This window comes from Erpetoichthys calabaricus, chromosome 13 (genome assembly GCF_900747795.2).
Source record: "Erpetoichthys calabaricus chromosome 13, fErpCal1.3, whole genome shotgun sequence".
NCBI classification, from domain to species: Eukaryota; Metazoa; Chordata; class Cladistia; order Polypteriformes; family Polypteridae; genus Erpetoichthys; species Erpetoichthys calabaricus.
The window spans coordinates 50,595,451-50,616,469 of NC_041406.2; the positions used below are offsets into that span (position 1 = coordinate 50,595,451).

At 41.4% G+C, this 21,019-nt stretch overlaps 1 protein-coding gene across 3 annotated transcripts in view; it reads right to left on the bottom strand.

The window, feature by feature from the left end:
• tax1bp1b (Tax1 (human T-cell leukemia virus type I) binding protein 1b) overlaps window positions 1-20,764 on the bottom strand; it is a 1,153,251-nt gene extending 1,132,487 nt beyond the window's left edge. For all 3 annotated transcript variants that reach the window (XR_007936602.1, XM_028818228.2, XM_028818227.2), the window contains exon 1: window positions 20,609-20,764. The gene's annotated coding sequence lies outside the window, so the exon portion shown is untranslated. The remainder of the gene's footprint in view (window positions 1-20,608) is intronic.
• Window positions 20,765-21,019: the final 255 nt, after the last annotated feature.

The following is a 21,019-nucleotide window of genomic DNA, read 5'->3' on the forward strand; positions in this document are numbered from 1 at the left end:
GCTCGCAAAGACACCGGGAAATAACAGAGGCGATCACGTACCATATAGCCAAGGATATGTGTCCAATAACCACCGTGAGCAGTGAGGGGTATAAAAAAATGATTGCAACACTTGATAAAAGATATAGCATTCCCTCACGCAACCATTTTTCCAATGTTGCGCTGCCCTCGCTGTATGCGAAATGCCGAAAAGAAATAGAAAGAGAAATTCTCAGGCTCACCCTTGAATATTTTGCTGCCACGACCGACTTATGGTCAAGCAGAACTGCGGAACCGTATTTGAGCTTGACAGTTCATTTTATTGACAGCGAGTTTGAGATGAAAAGCAAGCTTTTGCAAACTTCGTTTTTCCCACAAGACCATACAGCGGAGTTTATTGCAGTGGGCCTCAAAGAAGCGATGTCCGCTTGGGGCTTGGTGGAAGAAAGACTTGTGTGCATCACAATGGACAACGCAGCTAATATGATTAGGGCAGCATCTGTGAATAACTGGCCGAGGCTACACTGCTTTGGTCACAGACTTCATTTAGCCATCGGTAAGTTGTATGTTTTTTTCCCAGATATATTGAAACAATTTGACAATTTAAAAATATTAATTGTTGTTGTTGTTTTAGTGATATTATAATCAGGGGTGCACATAACTGGTACGCAGGTACGCATGCGTGGCAAAAATGATGAACGCGTAACGTCATTTTGTTACTACAGCACTTTCGCGTACAAAACAGAAGAGCTCTTGACTGTGACCGTTTTTTGACAGCGTGCGATTAAAATTTCACCTTCACCATTTGTTTTATGTCCTTTCGGTTTAGGTACTGCGTTTATGTTCGAAAAGTGTTTATTCCTCCGACTCAGGACCCTATTCTGCACCGGCGGAAAGCACCATACAAAGTGGTTTCGTTTTGAAATAAAATAATTTTGCGTGTTTTCTGCTTGTGGCAGTGGTAATTTTTAAATGAGGCGCAGCTGTGCGCATTTTCGGCTACTTTAAGACGTCCAAATGACAGTGCGCTCTTCACCAACAGTCTTTAGTCAGTGACGTTATTTATTAAACGATATTTAAGCGCCACGCACTCACGTGATATTAAATACGTACTCAAATAGCATTTTATTTTATTTTATTTCGGTTTTATCACAAAAGAACAACTGATTCTTTCATACCATTTTTAATAAAACGCAATACATTTGTTTAATGCATATTACGCTCAAGACGCAACCTTGTGTTCCGTCAAGTTGCACAATGACGATAAAAACCACAAAACCTTAAGGGAGCGATCTGCACTTATTAAGACCTCGCTGCGGAGTGCGTACCAAACACCAGCTCCTGCTACTCACCTGAGGAACACACTCAAAAGGTTATGTGCACCCCTGATTATAATGACACATTATAATGGACAATGAGTCATATGTCTACAGTATAATAATCATCATTTTTATTCTGCTAATCTATCAAATTAGATACATTTAAAAGTTAAAAAATATTTGATTAGTCAAATACTATTATGTTAATGTTTGTGAACCCAGATGAGTTTAGAATAAGTGAGTGTTTATTATTTATTAATAAATGTTTGATAATTGTCTTATGTAGGTGTATATAATTAGTGAAATAAAAAACTTTTTTTTTTTATTTCTGATCAAAAGTTGCATAAACAACAAGAGTCTTCCTGTGTCTTACTGTTTTTTTTTCTGATCATGTTTATTTCCTGAAGAGAATGCCATGAAGGATCCAAGAATTGACCGGGCTGTGGGGCTCTGTAAAAAGTTGGTGAGCTCCTTCTCTTACAGCTGGAAGCGTAAGAGAGAGTTTTTAGCTGCACAAAAGGAGATGAAACTCCCAGAGCACTCACTGAAAACAGTGTCCAACAAGGTGGGGATCACGTCAGGCCATGATAGAGAGAATCATCGAGCAGCAAAAGGCCATTGCACATGTCCTGTCCTCTGACAAGAAGTCTCGTCATCTTATCCCAACATGGCAGGACATGGATGTACTAGAGGCAATCAACAAATCCTTGCACCCTCTAGTTAATTTTACAGATGCACTGTCTGGCGAGAAGTACATCAGCGTGTCATTTGTTAAGCCAGTTCTTCATCTTTTCAACGCATCAATCTTGAAAGTTAAGGATGATGATACTGACCTGTCAAGAGCAATCAAGTCTAAAATTTTGGAGTACCTAAACGAAAAATACAGCGACCCAGACATCCAAGCTCTATTGGACATGGCATCTACGGTGGATCCACGATTTAAGATGAGATACATGGCTGAGGACAACAAAACAACAATTCAATCCAGACTCAAAGCTGAGATGCAGACTTTGGCAATGATGGTAATAAAAATGAGCTGCACTGAGATCTATATTAGTGTTTTGAGTCTCAATTAGTTAAATTTGTTCTAAATGCCTTTTTCTGTGTTTAGGTGCCACCCCAAGAAACAGCACACGAGACCAGCAAGGATGATGCTGAAGCTGGATGTGCCCCAAAGAAAAAGATGACTTTAGGAAGCTACTTTAAAACTGCTGAACAAGCCTTGCCACCTAACAACCAGAAATCTAGTGTAGCCTGTGAGCTGGAATCTTACTTGCAGTCAAGCTACCTGGATAGTGAGGGGGACCCATTAAAATGGTGGAAAGAACATGAAAAGATCTACCCAAGGCTTTCAAAAGTGGCAAAAAAATACTTGTGCATACCAGCCACAAGCTCTCCTTCAGAGAGGGCTTTTAGTTCCGGTGGAAATGTAGTTACTTGCTTGCGGTCTTCCCTAAAGCCCGATCAAGTTGACAGGCTTGTGTTCTTAGCCAAAAATCTGTAACATGTTGTAAAAATTTTTTATTCTTATTTGATTTTATTACAAGTTGATGTAAAAGAGGCAGTTTAGTTTTATTTATTTACCACAGTTAAGAAAAACTCTCCATTCTAAACATGTTCGGTTTGTTTATTTTTCTTTATTTGTGGCTGTAAAGTGCAATAAGAATACACAAGTGAATAAAAGTTCATTACCAAAGGAATAATCGTCATTATTAATCGTGATAAAAATTTTGAGCAAAATAATCGTGATACTGCGGTGGGCTGGCACCCTGCCCGGGATTGGTTCCTGCCTTGTGCCCTGTGTTGGCTGGGATTGGCTCCAGCAGACCCCCGTGACCCTGTGTTCGGATTCAGCGGGTTGGAAAATGGATGGATGGATAATCGTGATAATCATTTTTTCTGTTATCATGCTGCCCTAAGTTACCTCCAGTAATACTGATAGCTTCCTCTTTGTGATTATATTACATTACTTCTATTTTTTATGTATATAACATTACTTCTATTTATTATGTATTTTATTTTATGTTCATATATTTTATTTCTATTTATGTTAATTTGTTCTACTTTTGTAAAGTACTTTGGCCACAGCATTATTATGTTTGTTTAAATGTGCTATATAAATAAATTGACATTGACATTAAAGTCTTGCAGTGTGTGTTCTTTAAAGGATGGCACTGCTTCCGATGGTATTAAAAAAAAAATCAGTTAAACTACGACACAATTTGCAGTGCACTCAACTTCCTGTCAGACTTTAAATAACCAAAATAATATCCATACTATCAAATTCCTCTGACCCTTCTTTTTAACAATGTCCTCGTCTTTTGAGCCTTGGGCTGTGTTCATTGGGGCATCTTCTTCAATAACACTGATTTTTTTTTTCAAGTTTTCATTATTTTCTCTAATCGTCTTGTCTTTTATCTTGCTCCCACTCCTGACATATTGTACTGATGTGAAGGGCTACTGCAGCCCACATATTACCAACATGTGCTGCTGCTGCTACTCTGATGTTTAGTGCTGTGTGTGTCAATCTAACCTGATGTGGCTGTAACTCTATTCCAGCCATATGACTGGTCAGAGGCGGCGTTATTCTCATCATTACTTGCTTTTCGTGTTGTCTGTCAATACCTGGATGGAATGGGAGCTGTCACCGTTGTATCGAGCATGTCATATTTCTATTGACGAAAAGCTACTTCATGCTAATTATCTTATTATTTTATCACCCAGCCCTAAGTATAAGAGAATAACACAGAATTCAAAGGCATATACATTTCACACTAGGGTCTATCCGGGACATAAGATAACTAACACTAGAGAGCTGTTGAAAGAACAACAAATTCAAAATAGTGCTGCAAGAATCCTGATGAGGGTACGGAAATATGAACACATTTCACCAATCCTTTAGTCACTTCATTGGCTCCCTATCCATCTCCATGTCGAATACAAACTGTTTGTTTACTCACCAGTGTATCCATGGAAATGGTCCACAATATCTCAAGGAACCACTGCAAGAAACCTCTGTTTTGCAAATACCTACCGCCTTCGCCCCCCTGTGACCAAACTTCATACAATGGTTGACTGAGCATTTGCAGCCGCTGCTCCACGGCTCTGGAATGCCCTACTAGAGAGCCTAAGAACACAGCAGATTGTGGGCTGTTTTAAAAAAAAAACAGCTAAAGACTTTTCTATTTAGGAAAGCTTATTAACAAGAATACAATAATTATTTTTGTTTTATCTCTGTTTTTATCTTGCTTTGCCTTTGTTTAAACTTTTTATGTAGCACTTTGAGATTTAATGTTAATGTAAAGTGCCCTATAAATAAAATGCATTATTATTATTATCTACCAGAAGACAGTGGACACACCTGTGCCACAATATTTACAACGGAAGTACCATTGAATATCAAAACGACGCTAAGGGGAAAATGTTGATGCAAGACCAAAATCACATTGTGCAAATAATTTTAAAAAATCTTTAAAATGAAAACTAAGGTCAGAAATTATATTTCCATGTGAAAAACAGACAAAAACATACATATAACACATGTCAATGTTTCAGAACAATACTGGTTTAATTTGCAAACCTCTCCTTAAGGCACAAATTAGTTAAATTCCAACAGCACACCTGACTTAAATTAATAGATAGTTGAAATAGCAATTAGCCAAACAAGATATGACAGTAGTGCAATTTAACAAATAAAATGGGTATCTTGACCTGAATTAGGATGGTAATGGATAAGCAAACACATTTTGACAAACATAATAGTTTTGTAACAATAGGGCTATAGTCAGAGAGCAACAGCACACCAAACTGGATTTTCAAGAAGTACTGTTAATTTTGTAAATTTAAAGAAACTGGATAAACCGAAGACAGGCAATGCAGCTTAAGACTGACAAAAAAAAAAAAAAAACTACAGTGATCCCTCGCTATATCACGCTTCGCCTTTCGCGGCTTCACTCTATCGCGGATTTTATATGTAAGCATATTTAAATATATATCGCGGATTTTGTGCTGGTTCGCGGATTTCTGAGGACAATGGGTCTTTTAATTTCTGGTACATGCTTCCTCAGTTGGTTTGCCCAGTTGATTTCATACAAGGGACGCTATTGGCAGATGGCTGAGAAGCTACCCAACTTACTTTTCTTTCTCTCTCTCTTGCGCTGACTATCTGTGATCCTGACGTAGGGGGTGTGAGCAGGGGGGCTGTTCGCACACCTAGACGATACGGACGCTCGTCTAAAAATGCTGAAAGATTATCTTCACGTTGCTACCTTCTGTGTGCAGCTTTTAAGTATGCTGCACGGTGCTTCGCATACTTAAAAGCTCAAAGGGCACGTATTGATTTTGGACTTTGTTTCTCTCTCTCCCTGCTCCTGACGGAGGGGGTGTGAGCTGCCGCCTTCAACAGCTTTGTACCGGCGGTGCTTCGCATACTTAAAAACCAAACAGCCCTATTGATTTATTGATTTGTTTGCTTTACTCTCTGTTTCCTTTGAAGAGGAAGATATGTTTGCATTCTTTTAATTGTGAGACGGAACTGTCATCTCTGTCTTGTCATGGAGCACAGTTTAAACTTTTGAAAAAGAGACAAATGTTTGTTTGCAGTGTTTGAATAACGTTCCTGTCTCTCTACAACCTCCTGTGTTTCTGCGCAAATCTGTGACCCAAGCATGACAACATAAAAATAACCATATAAACATATGGTTTCTACTTCGCGGATTTTCTTATTTCGCGGGTGGCTCTGGAACGCAACCCCTGCGATGGAGGAGGGATTACTGTATCTGCATCTGATGAACAGTGCTTAAAGGTCATAAGGAAATCTGGATGTCTGCTGATGAAACAGGATTATTATTAGACTGGACAAATCAAAGCCAGAGCTTGTGAAATTGTGTGGAGTAACCCCGGATAGGGAAAAACACCAAAACCTGTCAAAATCAAAGATTTATTAAAAAGGTTAAAAGAATTTACCATAGAACTACTTAACAAAACAATTACACAGAGAGCGAACTATGTCAGTTTTGCATGGTAAAGAAGGTCACAGAAAACACTAACTTCTTTTAAGAATACAAGTCATTCTTGTAACCTTTTTATTTTATTAATGCATATGAGCATTTACTCTAACATTATATAATGTTTTTATGAACAAAGCAACACAGAATACCCAAACAACTAGCTTTGAGATTTTTCTAGGGTGGCTTGAAATCTTTCCACATTTCTGCATCAGAAATTGCTTCTGGAGCTTCTTTATACCAAAAGCAACACAGCTTCAGAATGCCTCACTCTGACTTCTTAACCCATGTCTGAAGTATAACTTCAATATATGAAAAAATTTAGAAGTGTTGGCTATCTTAAAGAGACAGGTTTTGTTGTTGTAAATTTCCCTTTGTGGACCAATAAAGTATAAAATGTCATACAATACCACACAGTATACACTAATTCTAACATACTGTAGGTCAATTATTATTATTTAGAATGGATTAAAGCAAAACATAGAAGGGTGACCAGCCAAACTGGAATTTTGGTTTCCTCTGGGTTTTTGGTTTGTGGTAATCTACTATTCAAAGATCAGATCAGGTTGGGTTGGGGAGCATGCACTGGTACAGCATGTTGCCACACCCCCCCACACCACAAAAAAGCTTGGGATCTCAGTAGACAACCCCCCAGGCAGACACGCAGTCCAATCCCATCCTCTGGAAACGACCATCTATCGGTCACTGCCAGGAGTGGGCATCCCCTTGACCTGGTCCAGCCTTTTGGGTCCTCAACAAAGAGGATCCTGCGAGCTGGATCATCCTTGGGGAATTGTGTCACATGGCTGTAGTGCCATAACCGACAGTCCCTTACAATGCAGGTAATGTGCCTCATTCGGACTCTGTGAGCAACCACTCATTCGACACAAAGTCGAACCAACGGTACCCAAGGATTCTCCAAAGAGACACAGTAAAAAAAGAATCCAGTCTTCATCTCAGGTCACTAGATAGTATCCATGTCTCACAAACATATGCATGAGGGCCCTGGTGTTTTGCTATAACGCTGTACGTAAAACACTAAAACATGGCATATGGTGTGGAAATGTGCGTACACAAAAAAAAAAAAAAAATCATATGCACAAAACCATGTGTAAGCCAACTTCTAATCACTTCAGCTCCATAAATCCCTATCAGCATGAAAAGTAACACACATGCCTGCCATCTCACCCAACTCCTCCCAGATTTTTCCATATTTTAATATGAAAATCAATATAAATATCACCTTTCCCATTCAGTGTTTGGTTAAAAGACAATGGCAAAAACACGTGAAAAAAAATGAATTTCAGCAAATGTGAAGTGGTGGACAAAAAAAAACTTACTATTTGTTGGCTTAACCAAAACAAAAGGAAGTTCATTGAGTGGTACAGACTGGCGGAGAAACTCAGAAATTCAAGTTCAGAAAGTTGCATGGTGCCCAAAATAGAAAAAGAAGTGGTCAGATATCAAAGTCAACGTGAAAAGGCAAGTCGCAGCTCACCATCGGAGTGTCATACAGAAGCATATTAGAGTACAGAGGGGAGGGGAAAGAAAAAAAAAAAAGGTTGAAATCTTATCATTTATTTTGTCATTAAAGTACAATGTTGTAAACTTAATCTTAAAATCAATGTTAAATATAGTAGAGTTTCTCAGATCCCATCGTAACTAAAGAAGCACATTAAATGCTTTGTATTGTATTCTTGTATGTGCTTTGTGTGTGAATCAGCACGTGCTTCTTAAATGGGCATTCTCATATGCCGACAGGACACAGAATACATTACATTCATGTTATTACAGCACTCTGAACAATTTAAATATTAAGAAGTATACTTGATATCATTTTTAGGATGAAATATATCAAAGCATGTAAACACGGTGGTGCAGTAGTAATGATGAGCTGGTGCCCTGTCTAAAGATTGTTTCTGCATCCCGCAAGATGCATGCTGGGACGTGTGTGACCCTTGATGAAATAATTTATTGCAGTAGTACTGACTCATTCAAAACGTATCAATCCCCAATTCCTGTCCTTCCTTTCATTTCTCCACTTAACCAATCGCCACACAATTCTTCTCCTTTCAGCTGCTCTCGTTAGGGGTTGCCACCGCAGATCATCTTTTTCTATATCTTTCTGTCCTATGCATCTTGTTCTGTTACACCCATCACTTGCATGTCCTCTCTCACCACATCCATAAACCTTCTCTTAGGCCTTCCTCTTTTCCTCCTGTCTAGCAGCTCTATCTTTGACATCCTTTTCCCAATCTACCCAGCATCTCTCCTCTGCACATGTCCAAACCAACGCAATCTCGTCTCGTTGACTGTCTCTCAACCGTCCAACCTGAGTTGACCTCCTAATGTACTCATTTCTAATCCTATCCATCCTCGTCATATCCAGTGCAAATCTTATCTTTAACTCTGCCACTCCCCGCTCTGTCTCCTGCTTTCTGGTCAATGCCAGCCCATATAACATAGCTGGTCTCACTACCGTCCTGTAGACATTCCCATTCAATCTTGCTGATACCCATCTGTCACAAATTACTCCTGACACTCTTCTCCACCCATTCCACCCTGCCTGTCCTCTCTTCACCTCTCTTCCACAATCCCCATTACTCTGTACTGTTGATCCCAAGTATTTAAACTCATCCAACTTCATCAAATCTACTCCTTACACCTCACCATTCCACTGACTTCCCTCTCATGTATTCTGTCTTGTTCCTACCGATCTTCTTTTCTCTCCTCTCCTCTCCAGAGCATATCTATCTCCACTTCTCCAGGGTCTCCTCAACTTGCTCCCTACTATCACTACAGATCACAGTGTCATCAGCAAACATCATACTCCACGGGGACTCCTGTCTAATCTCCTCTGTCAACCTGTCCATCACCACTGCAAATAAGAAAGGGCTCAGAGCCAATCCCTGATGTAATCTCACCTCCACCTTGAATGCATCCGTCACTCCTACCGCAGACCTCACCACTGTCACACTTCTCTCGTACATATCCTGTACAACTCTTAAGTACTTCTCTGCCACTCCGACTTCTTCATACAATACCACAGCTCCTCTCGAGGCACCCTGTTATATGCTTTCTCCAGGTCCACAAGGACGCAATGCAACTCCTTCTGGCCTTCTCTATGCTTCATCAACATCCTCAGAGCAAACATCACATCTAAGGTGCTCTTTCTTAGCATGAAACCATACTGCTGCTCACTAATCATCACCTCACTTCTTAACCTAGCTTCCACTACTCTTCATAACTTCATGCTGTGGCTCATCAATTTTATCCCCCTTATTCTTAAATATTGGCACCAGTACACTTCTCCACTCCTCAGGCATCTGCTGTAGTTGCCCAACTGTCTGATAACTCTTCACTGCCACCCAGGGCCTGTCTAACCTCCTCCCTAAACTCAACCTTGCAGTCTTCCTTTTTCAAATTCCACCATTTGATCCTTGGCTCTGCCCTCACTCTCTTCCTCTTCTTGATCTTCAACGTCATCCTACAGACCACCATCCTATGCTACTTAACTACACTTTCCCCTGACACCACTTTGCAGTCTGCAATCTCCTTCAGATTGATTCTTCTGCATAGGCTGTAATCTACCTGTGTGCCTCTTCCTCCACTCTTGTACATCACCCTATGTTCCTCCCTCTTCTTAAAATACGTATTCACCACAGCCATGTCCATCCTTTTGGCAAAATCCACTATCATCTGACCTTCTTCATCCCTCTCCTTGACACAATACCTACCTATCACCTCCTCGTCTCCTCTGTTCCCTTCACCAACATATCCATTGAAAATCTCCAAACAATAAGCTCTTTAATAAATGTCAAACCATCCGTAAGCTTAGAATGCAGATTCTTCAAAACTTTTAAGGAACATTGAAATATCTTCGCAGTACATGTTTAATTATTCCACCCATCTAGTCCCAACAAGCATACAGCACAAGGCAGGACCGATCCCTGGATGGGGCGCCAGCTTATCACTACTGCTGCACCACCATGCCCACACATTATTAACAATATACATTAGTTAAATGAAGTTAAAAATATCTCTGTACAATGTAATATACATGCTTTAATGCATTTCATCTTAAAAATAATATTAAGAGCTCCAAGACGATAGCTCTTGGAAATCTAAATCGACTTAGAAGCCAGTCGTCATCATCTGTAAATACGCACTCTCTTTTACTGAATTGAATTCCTTTATTGTTATTGTACGGTACAATGCGATTCGATATGCAAATCCTCCATAAACTTATTTTTATTATTTTATCATTTTAAAGAAATATAACAATAAAAAGATAAAAAAACAATGAAAAATATACAATATGAAAGCATTAAGTACAATATACATTTACAATGTACATACAATAATCCCTCGCTACTTCGCGGTTCACTTTTCGCGGATTCACGACTTCGCGGGTTTTTAAATACAAGTGATTGCCCACCTATCGCGGAAGTTATGTTCCAGACCCATCAGCAACAGGAGAAAATCCGCGATATAGAAAGACCATATAAATAAACATTTTTATAGTTTAAGCCTTAAAATACCCATCCCACATGCTTTAAACACATGTAAACTTATAAAACACACTTTGTTAACACATATGATATGTGGATGTCAGGCTAAGGATATGAGTAACATCTCACTATTATAAAACATTTTAACTTCACGCAAGACAAGACAGTGAGACAGGAAAATTGGTGATGTACAGGCTTTTAAATTATTGACACGCAGAGCGACAAGCAGCACAAAGCCAGCACAAAGTCCACTTCTCCTTAGCGTTCATTCAGCTCCCCACCCCCTTGACAATGCGAAGTGGCAGGAGCTACTGCGCGTTGGCGGGGGGGGGGGGGGGGTTTGGGTTTGAGCGAACATGTGTTCAGCCCTCACTCCTCCTCCTCCTTCCGAACGCGCAGAGCGACAAGCAGGCATTTTGGCAGAAGCAGCACACAGTCCATTTCTGCTCTGCTCAGAGTTCAGCTGCCCCCCTTCACAAAGTGAGTGCAGACACATTGATGTCTGATCCCTGCGTGCAGTGTTGGTCTGCGGTGTTTAAGAATGCAGAAAGTGCTTAAGAGCATAGGAAGTGTTTATAAGAGCGTGGGAAAGGTTAACAAGAGAGTGAGAAAGGTTTATAAGAGTGTGGGAAGGGTTTATAAAGCCTTAAAATATGTATAAATAATAAAATAAATATAGGTAGCTACTTCGCGGATTTTCACCTATCGCGGGGGTCTCTGGAACGTAACCCCCACGATAGGTGAGGGATTACTGTACAGTGCATAGTGCAAATTGTTCATAAAGTGGCTCAGGTTGTGCAATATTACAACTGTACTGTAAGTTTACAGTGAGGTCATTGTAATTCTAAGTACAAACAGTTCTACCAGGAGCACTTGATGGACTGATTGAGTGCATTTAAACCCTTGGAATGAAACGGTTTCACCAACGCTACACGGCATTGTGAAGAGCGGGGCTGAATACACCCCAAGGAGAAGCACACCTCCTCTTTGCTCGATCAGCTGCTGGCTTGCTGTTGCTGCCTTGCCACGTGTTCTGCATTTCGTGCAGCGCTTCAAACGTTTAAAAGCCTGTAAAGCACCTGGTCTTTTGTCTCACTGCCTTGTCTCTCTTGTTCCCAATACATCCTCACACATTATGCAATCTCATTTCGCTGTTCCGTTATTACACCGAGTAATATTTTCAGTTTGTTTGCACTAATGCAATCTTTAATTCTTTTTGAGACTTTCGAATTTTCCTACTTCCATTATCTCTAACCTGCTCTGCATGTGTATCACAGGACTTGCTTCCAAAGGTTGTAATTAAGATGTGATTTGTCCGTCTCGCGCGATGTGAAAGTGTCACTCTTTCAAAGATCACGTCTCGTATTGTCGCAAGATTTTTTTTTTTTTTTTTTTTTTTTTTTTTTTTAAATAATAGACATCAAATTATGAACAGATTTATACTTTTTTCCAATTTTTATTGTAGTGTTTTCAATTTTTTTTTCTGTGGTAGCACAGTTTCTGCAACCAAAAACATCCCAAGCACACTACTATTCTACTAACTACAAACACTTTATATATTATACATGTGCTCAACTATCCAAAGAGGCATGGCTACTAGGGAAACCGACAAAAAAACAGCTCCAAGATTATTTTGGTTATTTTGGTTTATATTGAGCATTTTGGTGGCATCTCCCAGCTGCTTAATCCCTTTGCCCGTCCCCTCTGACTGAAAAAACTCACATGGCACTATCCACCAGCCTTGGCAACCACACACCCAGGCAGATTGGATGTGTGTTCTGGTTGCTGGAGTCCCAAGTGTTCCATGTGCTGTGTCTACAAAATAGCGATTGCAAAGCTGCTTTTATGCCATCTTCTCCAGGTAGTCCTGTCCTCCTTAGAGGGGTCTCAACCAACTGTGGAGCTGATCCCTCTCAGGTTAACACCCAGGTGTGCTACACACTTATTTCTACAGCACATCTGTGTAGCTCTCACAACACACCACTGTGCCATAGCAAACTGACTGAAATACACTGTTTTATTGACTTAAAATAATGTTTCAATGAAATGCATCAATAAAAGAAATTTTGACAGTTATAAGACAAACCCTGATTTTCTGAAGCACTGTGCTGTCATATTCCAAACTCGCATTTACGAGAGAGAGAGAGAGAGAGAGAGAGGGAGACTTTATTAATCCCCAAGGGGAAATTCACATACTCCAGCAGCAGCATACTGATAGAAACAATATTAATTAAAGAATGATAAAAAAAATGCAGTGCAAGTTAAAAAATGCAGGGTGGAGAGTGCGAGGCAGGTGTAACAGTCAATAACATTGTATAATGTTAACGTTTAACCCGGTGGAATTGAACAGTCGCATAGTGTGGGGGAGGAAAGATCTTCTCAGTCTGTCAGTGGAGCAGGACAGTGACAGCAGTCTGTTGCTGAAGCTGCTCCTCTGTCTGGCGATGATACTGTTCAGTGGATGCAGTGGATTCTCCATGATTGACAGGAGCCTGCTCAGCGCCCGTAGCTCTGCCACAGATGTCAAACTGTCCAGCTCCATGCCTACAATAGAGTCTGCCTTCCTCACCAGTTTGTCCAGGCGTGAGGCGTCCCTCTTCTTTATGCTGCCTCCCCAGCACACCACCGCATAGAAGAGGGCGTCTGATAGAACATCTGCAGCATCTTATTGCAGATGTTGAAGGACGCCAGCCTTCTAAGGAAGTATAGTCGGCTCTGTCCTCTCTTGCACAGAGCATCAGTATTGGCAGTCCAGTCCAGTTTATCATCCAGCTGCACTCCCAGGTATTTAAAGGTCTGTACCATCTGCTCACAGTCACCTCTGATAATCACAGGGTCCATGAGGGGCCTGGGCCTCCTAAAATCCACCACCTGCTCCTTGGTTTTGCTGGTGTTCAGTTGTAGGTGGTTTGAGTCGCACCATTTAACAAAGTCCTTGATTAGGTTCCTATACTCCTCCTCCTACCCACTCCTGATGCAGCCCGCGATAGCAGTGTCGTCAATGAACTTTTGCACGTGGCAGGACTCCAAGTTGTATTGGAAGTCTGATGTATATAGGCTGAACAGGACCATCCATCCATCCATCCTCTTCCGCTTATCCGAGGTCGGGTCGCGGGGGCAGCAGCTTGAGCAGAGATGCCCAGACTTCCCTATCCCTGGCCACTTCTTCTAGCTCTTCCGGGGGAATCCCAAGGCGCTCCCAGGCCAGCCGGGAGACATAGTCCCTCCAGCGTGTCCTGGGTCTTCCCCGGGGCCTCCTCCCAGTTGGACGTGCCTGGAACACCTCACCAGTGAGGCGTCCAGGAGGCATCCTGATCAGATGCCCGAGCCACCTCATCTGACTCCTCTCGATGCGGAGGAGCAGCGGCTCTACTCTGAGCCCCTCCCAGATGATTGAGCTTCTCACCCTATCTTTAAGGGTGAGGACCAGAGAAAGCATAGTCCCCTGCGGTGCTCCTGTGCTGCTGACCACAATGTCAGACTTGCAGTTCCCAAGACGCACATACTGAGGTCTGTCTGTAAGATAGTTCACAATCCATGCAACCAGATATGAATCTACTCCCATCTCTGTGAGCTTGTCCCCAAGGACCAGAGGTTGGATGGTGCTGAAGACGCTAGAGAAGTCCAGAAACATAATTCTTACAGCACCACTGCCTCCTGTCCAAGTGGGAGAGGGATCAGTGTAGCATGTAGACGATGGCATCCTCCACTCACACCTTCTCCTGGTATGCGAACTGCAGAGGGTCAAGGGCATGGCAGACCTGTGGCCTCAGGTGGTGAAGCAGCAGCCGCTCCATGGTCTTCATCACATGTGACGTCAGGGCGACAGGCCTGAAGTCATTCAGTTCACCAGGACGTGATACCTTTGGGACTGGGGTGATGCAAGATTTCCAAAGCCTCAGGACTCTCCCCTGATCCAGGCTCAGGTTGAAGATGCGCTGTACAGGACTCCCCAGCTCCAATGCACAGGCCTTCAACAGTCATGGCGATACTCCATCTGGACCCACTGCTTTGCCGCTGGACCCACTGCTTTGCCGGCACGAAGTCTCCTCAGCTCTCTGCTTACCTGGGCTGCTGTAGTTGTGGGTGGGGGAAAACTCTCTCCTATGCTGGAATCAGCAGAAGGATGGGTGGAGGATGCAGTACTCTGAGGTGAGAGTGGGTTAGGGTGGTCAAACATGCTAAAAAAGTTGTTCATCAAGTTTGCTTTCTCCCTGTCTCTCTCTCTCTCTCTCTCTCTCTGGGATGATCTTCATCCCATCCCATACTTCCTTCATGCTGTTATTCTGCAACATTTGCTCCAGTTTTTTCCCGTACTGCTCCTTTGCCGCCCTGAGCTGGACGGTATCCTTCAATAAGGGCGCGCACAAAAAGGCAAGCTTCAAAAGGGCGACCTCAATTGAGCGCGCCCTTTTGAAGCTCGCCTTTTTGAGAGTGCCCTTATTGAATAGAACCGAGCTGGACTCGAAGTTCCTTCTGCACGTGCTTGAGCTCATGCTGATCACAGCCTTTAAAAGCCCTTTTCTTCTGGTTCAAAATGCCCTTGAGGTCACTTGTAATCCATGGTTTGTTGTTAGCATAGCAGTGTACTGTTCTTCCTGGAACTACAATGTCCATACAGAAGTTGATGTAGTCAGTAGTGCAGTCAACAACCTCCTCAATGTTCTCACTATGTGAACCCTGCAGGATATCCCAGTCTGTAGTTTCAAAGCAGTCTCTCAGAGCCTGCTCTGTCTCAGGGGACAACTTCCTGAATAAGCGTGTGGTTGTAGGTAGCTCCCTTACTCTTGGTTTGTAGTGGGACTGAAGCAGAACCAGGTTATGACCTGCTTTCCCAAGCACAGGCAGCGGGGTGGCGCTGTATGCGTCCTTAATGTTTGCATAAAGTAGGTCAATAATCCTATTTCCCCGGGTGTTACAATCCACATACTGGGAGAAGGCAGGTAATGTTTTGTCCAGCGTCGCATGGTTAAAATCTCCAGAGATTAGCACAAGCGCCTCGGGGTCCTGTGTTTGTCGTTTAGCAACAGCGGAGTGGATGATGTCACCCGTTATCTCCACGTTCGCACAAGGAGGGACGTAAACAATAACAACAATGACGTGTCCAAACTCAATGGGCAAGTAATAGGGATGCAGACTTACGGCCAACAGTTCGATGTCTCTGCAGCAAGTGGAGATTTTGACGTTTACATGTCCAGGGTTGCACCACCTTGTGTTCACATAGAGAGCGAGTCCTTCTCCTTTCCGCTTCCCACAGGTATTTGCGTCTCTGTCTGCTCCAATTGTGCTAAACCCGGGTAGCTCCACGTTAGCATCTGGGATGCTAGTTGTTAGCCACGTTTCACAAAAACACAACAAACTGCACTCTCTGTAGGTCCTGACATTTTTCACCAGTGCAGCCAGTTCATCGATCTTATTTGGTAGTGAGTTCACATTTCCCATTATCACAGAAGGCACCGAAGGCTTGTATAGCCACTTCCTCGCTTGCCGCTTAGTCTTTAGCTTAGCACCGGCTCTGCTGCCACGATACAGATGTCTTATCTAGTCAGGTAAATAAGGAACCACACCGGCACGAGCCTTGGTTCTCAGCACTAGAAGTTGACTACCTGAATAGAGGAGTCTTGGTGTGTAAAAATCCATGTCCAAGTAGTAAAAAGTGTCCAGGAAACGAGTCCACATCAAAGAAAGTGGTAGGAGTGATCAGAGAGACAGAGAAAAAGGTAGAAAGATAAAGAAGATAAAGTCCTACATGGAGCTGCTGGAAAGGCTGCCACTCACAGCGGCACCTATGCTATTCCATTGCGCATTTATTTGAATAGTAAATGTTAAATATGTTTAATTCAGACATTACAGAATGCAGATTTTGACAAACGGATTGGGGGGGGTATGACATTGATTTCATAGATTAATTACACATACAGTGCATCCAGAAAGTATTCACAGCGCATCACTTTTTCCACCTTTTGTTATGTTACAGCCTTATTCATTTTTTTCCTCAGAATTCTGCACACAACACCCCATAATGACATGAAAAAAGTTTACTTGAGGTTTTTGCAAATTTATTAAAAATAAAAAAACTGAGAAATCACATGTACATAAGTATTCACAGCCTTTGCTCAATACTTTGTCGATGCACCTTTGGCAGCAATTACAGCCTCAAGTCTTTTTGAATATGATGCCACAAGCTTGGCACACCTATCCTTGGCCAGTTTCGCCCATTCCTCTTTGCAGCACCTCTCAAGCTCCATCAGGCTGGATGGGAAGCGTCGGTGCACAGCCATTTTAAGATCTCTCCAGAGATGTTCAATCGGAGTCTGGGCCACTCAAGGACATTCACAGAGTTGTCCTGAAGCCACTCCTTTGATATCTTGGCTGTGTGCTTAGGGTCGTTGTCCTGCTGAAAGATGAACCATCGCCCCAGTCTGAGGTCAAGAGCGCTCTGGAGCAGGTTTTCATCCAGGATGTCTCTGTACATTGCTGCAGTCATCTTTCCCTTTATCCTGACTAGTCTCCCAGTTCCTGCCGCTGAAAAACATCCCCACAGCATGATGCTGCCACCACCATGCTTCACTGTAGGGATGGTGCCAGGTTTTCTCCAAACGTGACGTCTGGCATTCACACCAAAGAGTTCAATCTTTGTCTCATCAGACCAGAGAATTTCCTTTCTCATGGTCTGAGAGTCCTTCAGGTGCCTTTTGGCAAACTCCAGGTGGGCTGCCATGTGCCTTTTGCTAACAAGTGGCTTCCCTCTGGCCATTCTACCATACAGGCCTGATTGGTGGATTGCTGCAGAGATGGTTGTCCTTCTGGAAGGTTCTCCTCTCTCCACAGAGGACCTCTGGAACTCTGACAGAGTGACCATCGGCTTCTTGGTCACCTCCCTGACTAAGGCCCTTCTCCCCTGATCGCTCAGTTTAGATGGCCAGCCAGCTCTAGGAAGAGTCCTGGTGGTTTCGAACTTCTTCCACTTATGGATGATGGAGGCCACTGTGCTCATTGGGACCTTCAAAGCAGCAGAAATTTTTCTGTAACCTTCCCCAGATATGTGCCTTGAGACAATCCTGTCTTGGAGGTCTACAGACAATTCCTTTGACTTCATGCTTGGTTTGTGCTCTGACATGAACTGTCAACTGTGGGACCTTATATAGAAAGGTGTGTGCCTTTCTAAATCATGTCCAACCAACTGAATTTACCACAGGTGGACTTCAATTAAGCTGCAGAAACATCTCAAGGATGATCAGGGGAAACAGGATGCACCCGAGCTCAATTTCGAGCTTCACGGCAAAGGCTATGAACACTTATGTACATGCGCTTTCTCAATTTTTTTATTTTTAATAAATTTGCAAAAACCTCAAGTAAACATTTTTCACATTGTCATTATGGGGTGTTATGTGTAGAATTCTGAGGAAAAAAATGAATTGAATCCATTTTGGAATAAGGCTGTAACATAACAAAATGTGGAAAAAGTGATGCGCTGTGAACACTTTCCGGATGCACTGTAGATATATAACATAGCTGATGAAAAAAAGTTATATTCATTCCATCAGAAACAGTCCATTGCTTCAACAGCAAAATTGACATTTAACACGCAAATAATTTAATATATTAAAAAAATATATACAGGTATATGTTATTTGCAATGGCAAAAGCCATGTGTATATCTGGAATGTTACTTCTTTTAAATGTACTCAATGTAATGAGCCATGTGTATATCTGGAAGGATTTAGGAGTCGTAGTGGACTCATCGCTGTCAACAACCAGACTTTGCTCAGAAGCTGCTAAGAAGGCTAAAAGAATACTGTATAAGGTTATACGACATGATGTGTAGACTACAAGTCCTAGGAAGCTATGCTTAAGCTTTATAACGCACTGGTGAGGCTTCATCTGAATTACTGTGTAGGGTTTTGGTGTCTAGACAAAAAAAAAAAAAAAAAAAAAGACATAGCAGCAGTAGAAAAAGTCCAGAGAAGAGTGACTATGTTGATTCCAGTGCTACAGGAGATGTGTTATGAGGAAAGATGAAAACAGCTGAGCCTTTTCAGTTTAAGCAAAAGCACAGTAAGGGGAGAAATTATAGCAGTGTTTAAAATTATGAAGGGAATTCATAATGAAGACACTGCTACATTAAAATTAGTTCAGCAAGGGACAGGGCTGGAAACTTGTTATGGGAAAATAGCGCACAAACATTATGAAGTTTTTCTTCACCCTGACAACCACTGACACAGGGAATAAGTTACCAAGTAATGCTGTAGACAGTAGGACTTTATGGACCTTCAAAAGTAAACCTGATGTTATTTTGGAGGAATTAAGTTGATAGGACTGGCCATCTTTGTTTGGCTGAATGACCTGGTCTTGTCTAACATATTTTTAATATTCTTATTCTCATTTGAATGGAACACATGTCACGGCTTCAGTGCATAACAAACACTACAAGTCTGGTTAAAAATGGGTTTTTTTGTCAAATTCAGCACATACTATTTTACTCAAAAACTGTACAGAAGGCTGTAATTAAAAAAAAAATCCCTTCAGCTTTTACTTTATAACTGTTTCAATAAAACTTCAGAAATGTCAAGACTAATGTTTCACTGTAAAGAAAGCTGTAAATAACTATAAAAAGTTGATTTACAGCAAATATTGCTTATCTTAAAAATGATAAAATGTTATTAAGGATATTAGGCATTTAATGATATGAATAAGCGAAAATACTGCCAATGTCAGCGTAAATATACCTATACAAGTAAATTAAAAAGTGTTACAGAAGGCATATTTTTAATTACCGGTATATTAATTTACATTTTTATTATTATATTTATATTATTTTTTAACAATTTTTCTTACGCTATAAAATATTAAAGTAAATTTTAACAGAACAAAGCATAAATTAAACATTCAATTCTTACAAAAAAAACTAGGTGCATTAAAGTTCACGATGTCAATAGAGAAAAAAACTTTGATTTTGAAACATTTTATATTTCGTGAAATACTTTAGATTTGAAAACGCTAAGCAATTGCGCGAGGAATCTCCTAAAGCCGGTAGTACGTTTGAAAGAAAGGTCATCATCTCGGTACAGTACTGCATTTGATATCCAGCTTAAGACCAATGCCGACTTTGCGGCTGTCTATGTAGAAAACAATCCCAAAGCTCCTTATTTATTGGTTCATTACTATGATTGACAATGACGCAAAATAAGCAAGCAGATCATTGATTGGCCACAACAACGTCAATAAACTGTCATCGCAAACCCACTCCTCCGACTCGTGTACCAGAATGACTTTTAAAAACAAACGCCAAGACAAAACGTAAAAACTCTTGCGGCCTAAATTTAAACCTTAACGATCGCAAATTATGTAACAAATCTACACACTCTGCTGGGCATGTAACAATTAACTGCCATTCTGGAATAAGGAAGCAATATGGAGACTTAATGCTTTCGGCAAATAACAACGAAGAAAAACAATTTCAATAAATGATCATAACGAGAATCTGACTGCATTAAACTAATTATATATTGGCTTGAAACTCGGATAGGGCCCTATTCTGACATAGTGAAATCGGTATCATACTTTTTTTCTTTTTTACCGTGTCAATGTTTAAACCTTCGTAGCAAAGTTATATAAAACCCAAGAAAGCGACATTCCTGCTACCTTCAAAGTCCTCCAGAAACCCAATCACCAAGCGTGGCCCGATATGAGCAACCACACTCCGTAGTTGGTGCAGTAACGATACACCTCCCAAACTTAAAATTGAAGTTTAACAAAAAGAATGTCATGTTATACACTTAAAATATACTTACACGTTTCCCATACAAGGCCTCGAAGATACTTCCAGCTAAGTTGCTCCTGACTCAAAACAACACCCAGGCAGTTCTTTCGACCCTCTTTTTCTGGAGCAGACTCTGTTGTTGACGTGTTGCCACTTCCGGATAAACCGGCGCTTGCGCAGTCGAGCCTCCGGAAAATCCCTAGATTGCCTTCTTTGAGCAGACGTGTTCGTGACGAATACGGTTGAACGGCTTACATTCTTTAGTGTCGAATCTTTTTCACGTAAAATACCACGAGGGTGTGACTCATTACTTTCGAAACAGATCAATGAGGGTTTTTTTTGTTGTGTCACCCTGACTGTAAAAAAAAACAAATCCCTTCAACATATAGGGAAAAACCATGCTACTGCTGCCCGCTTAAGGAGACCTATCAAAAGAATATGT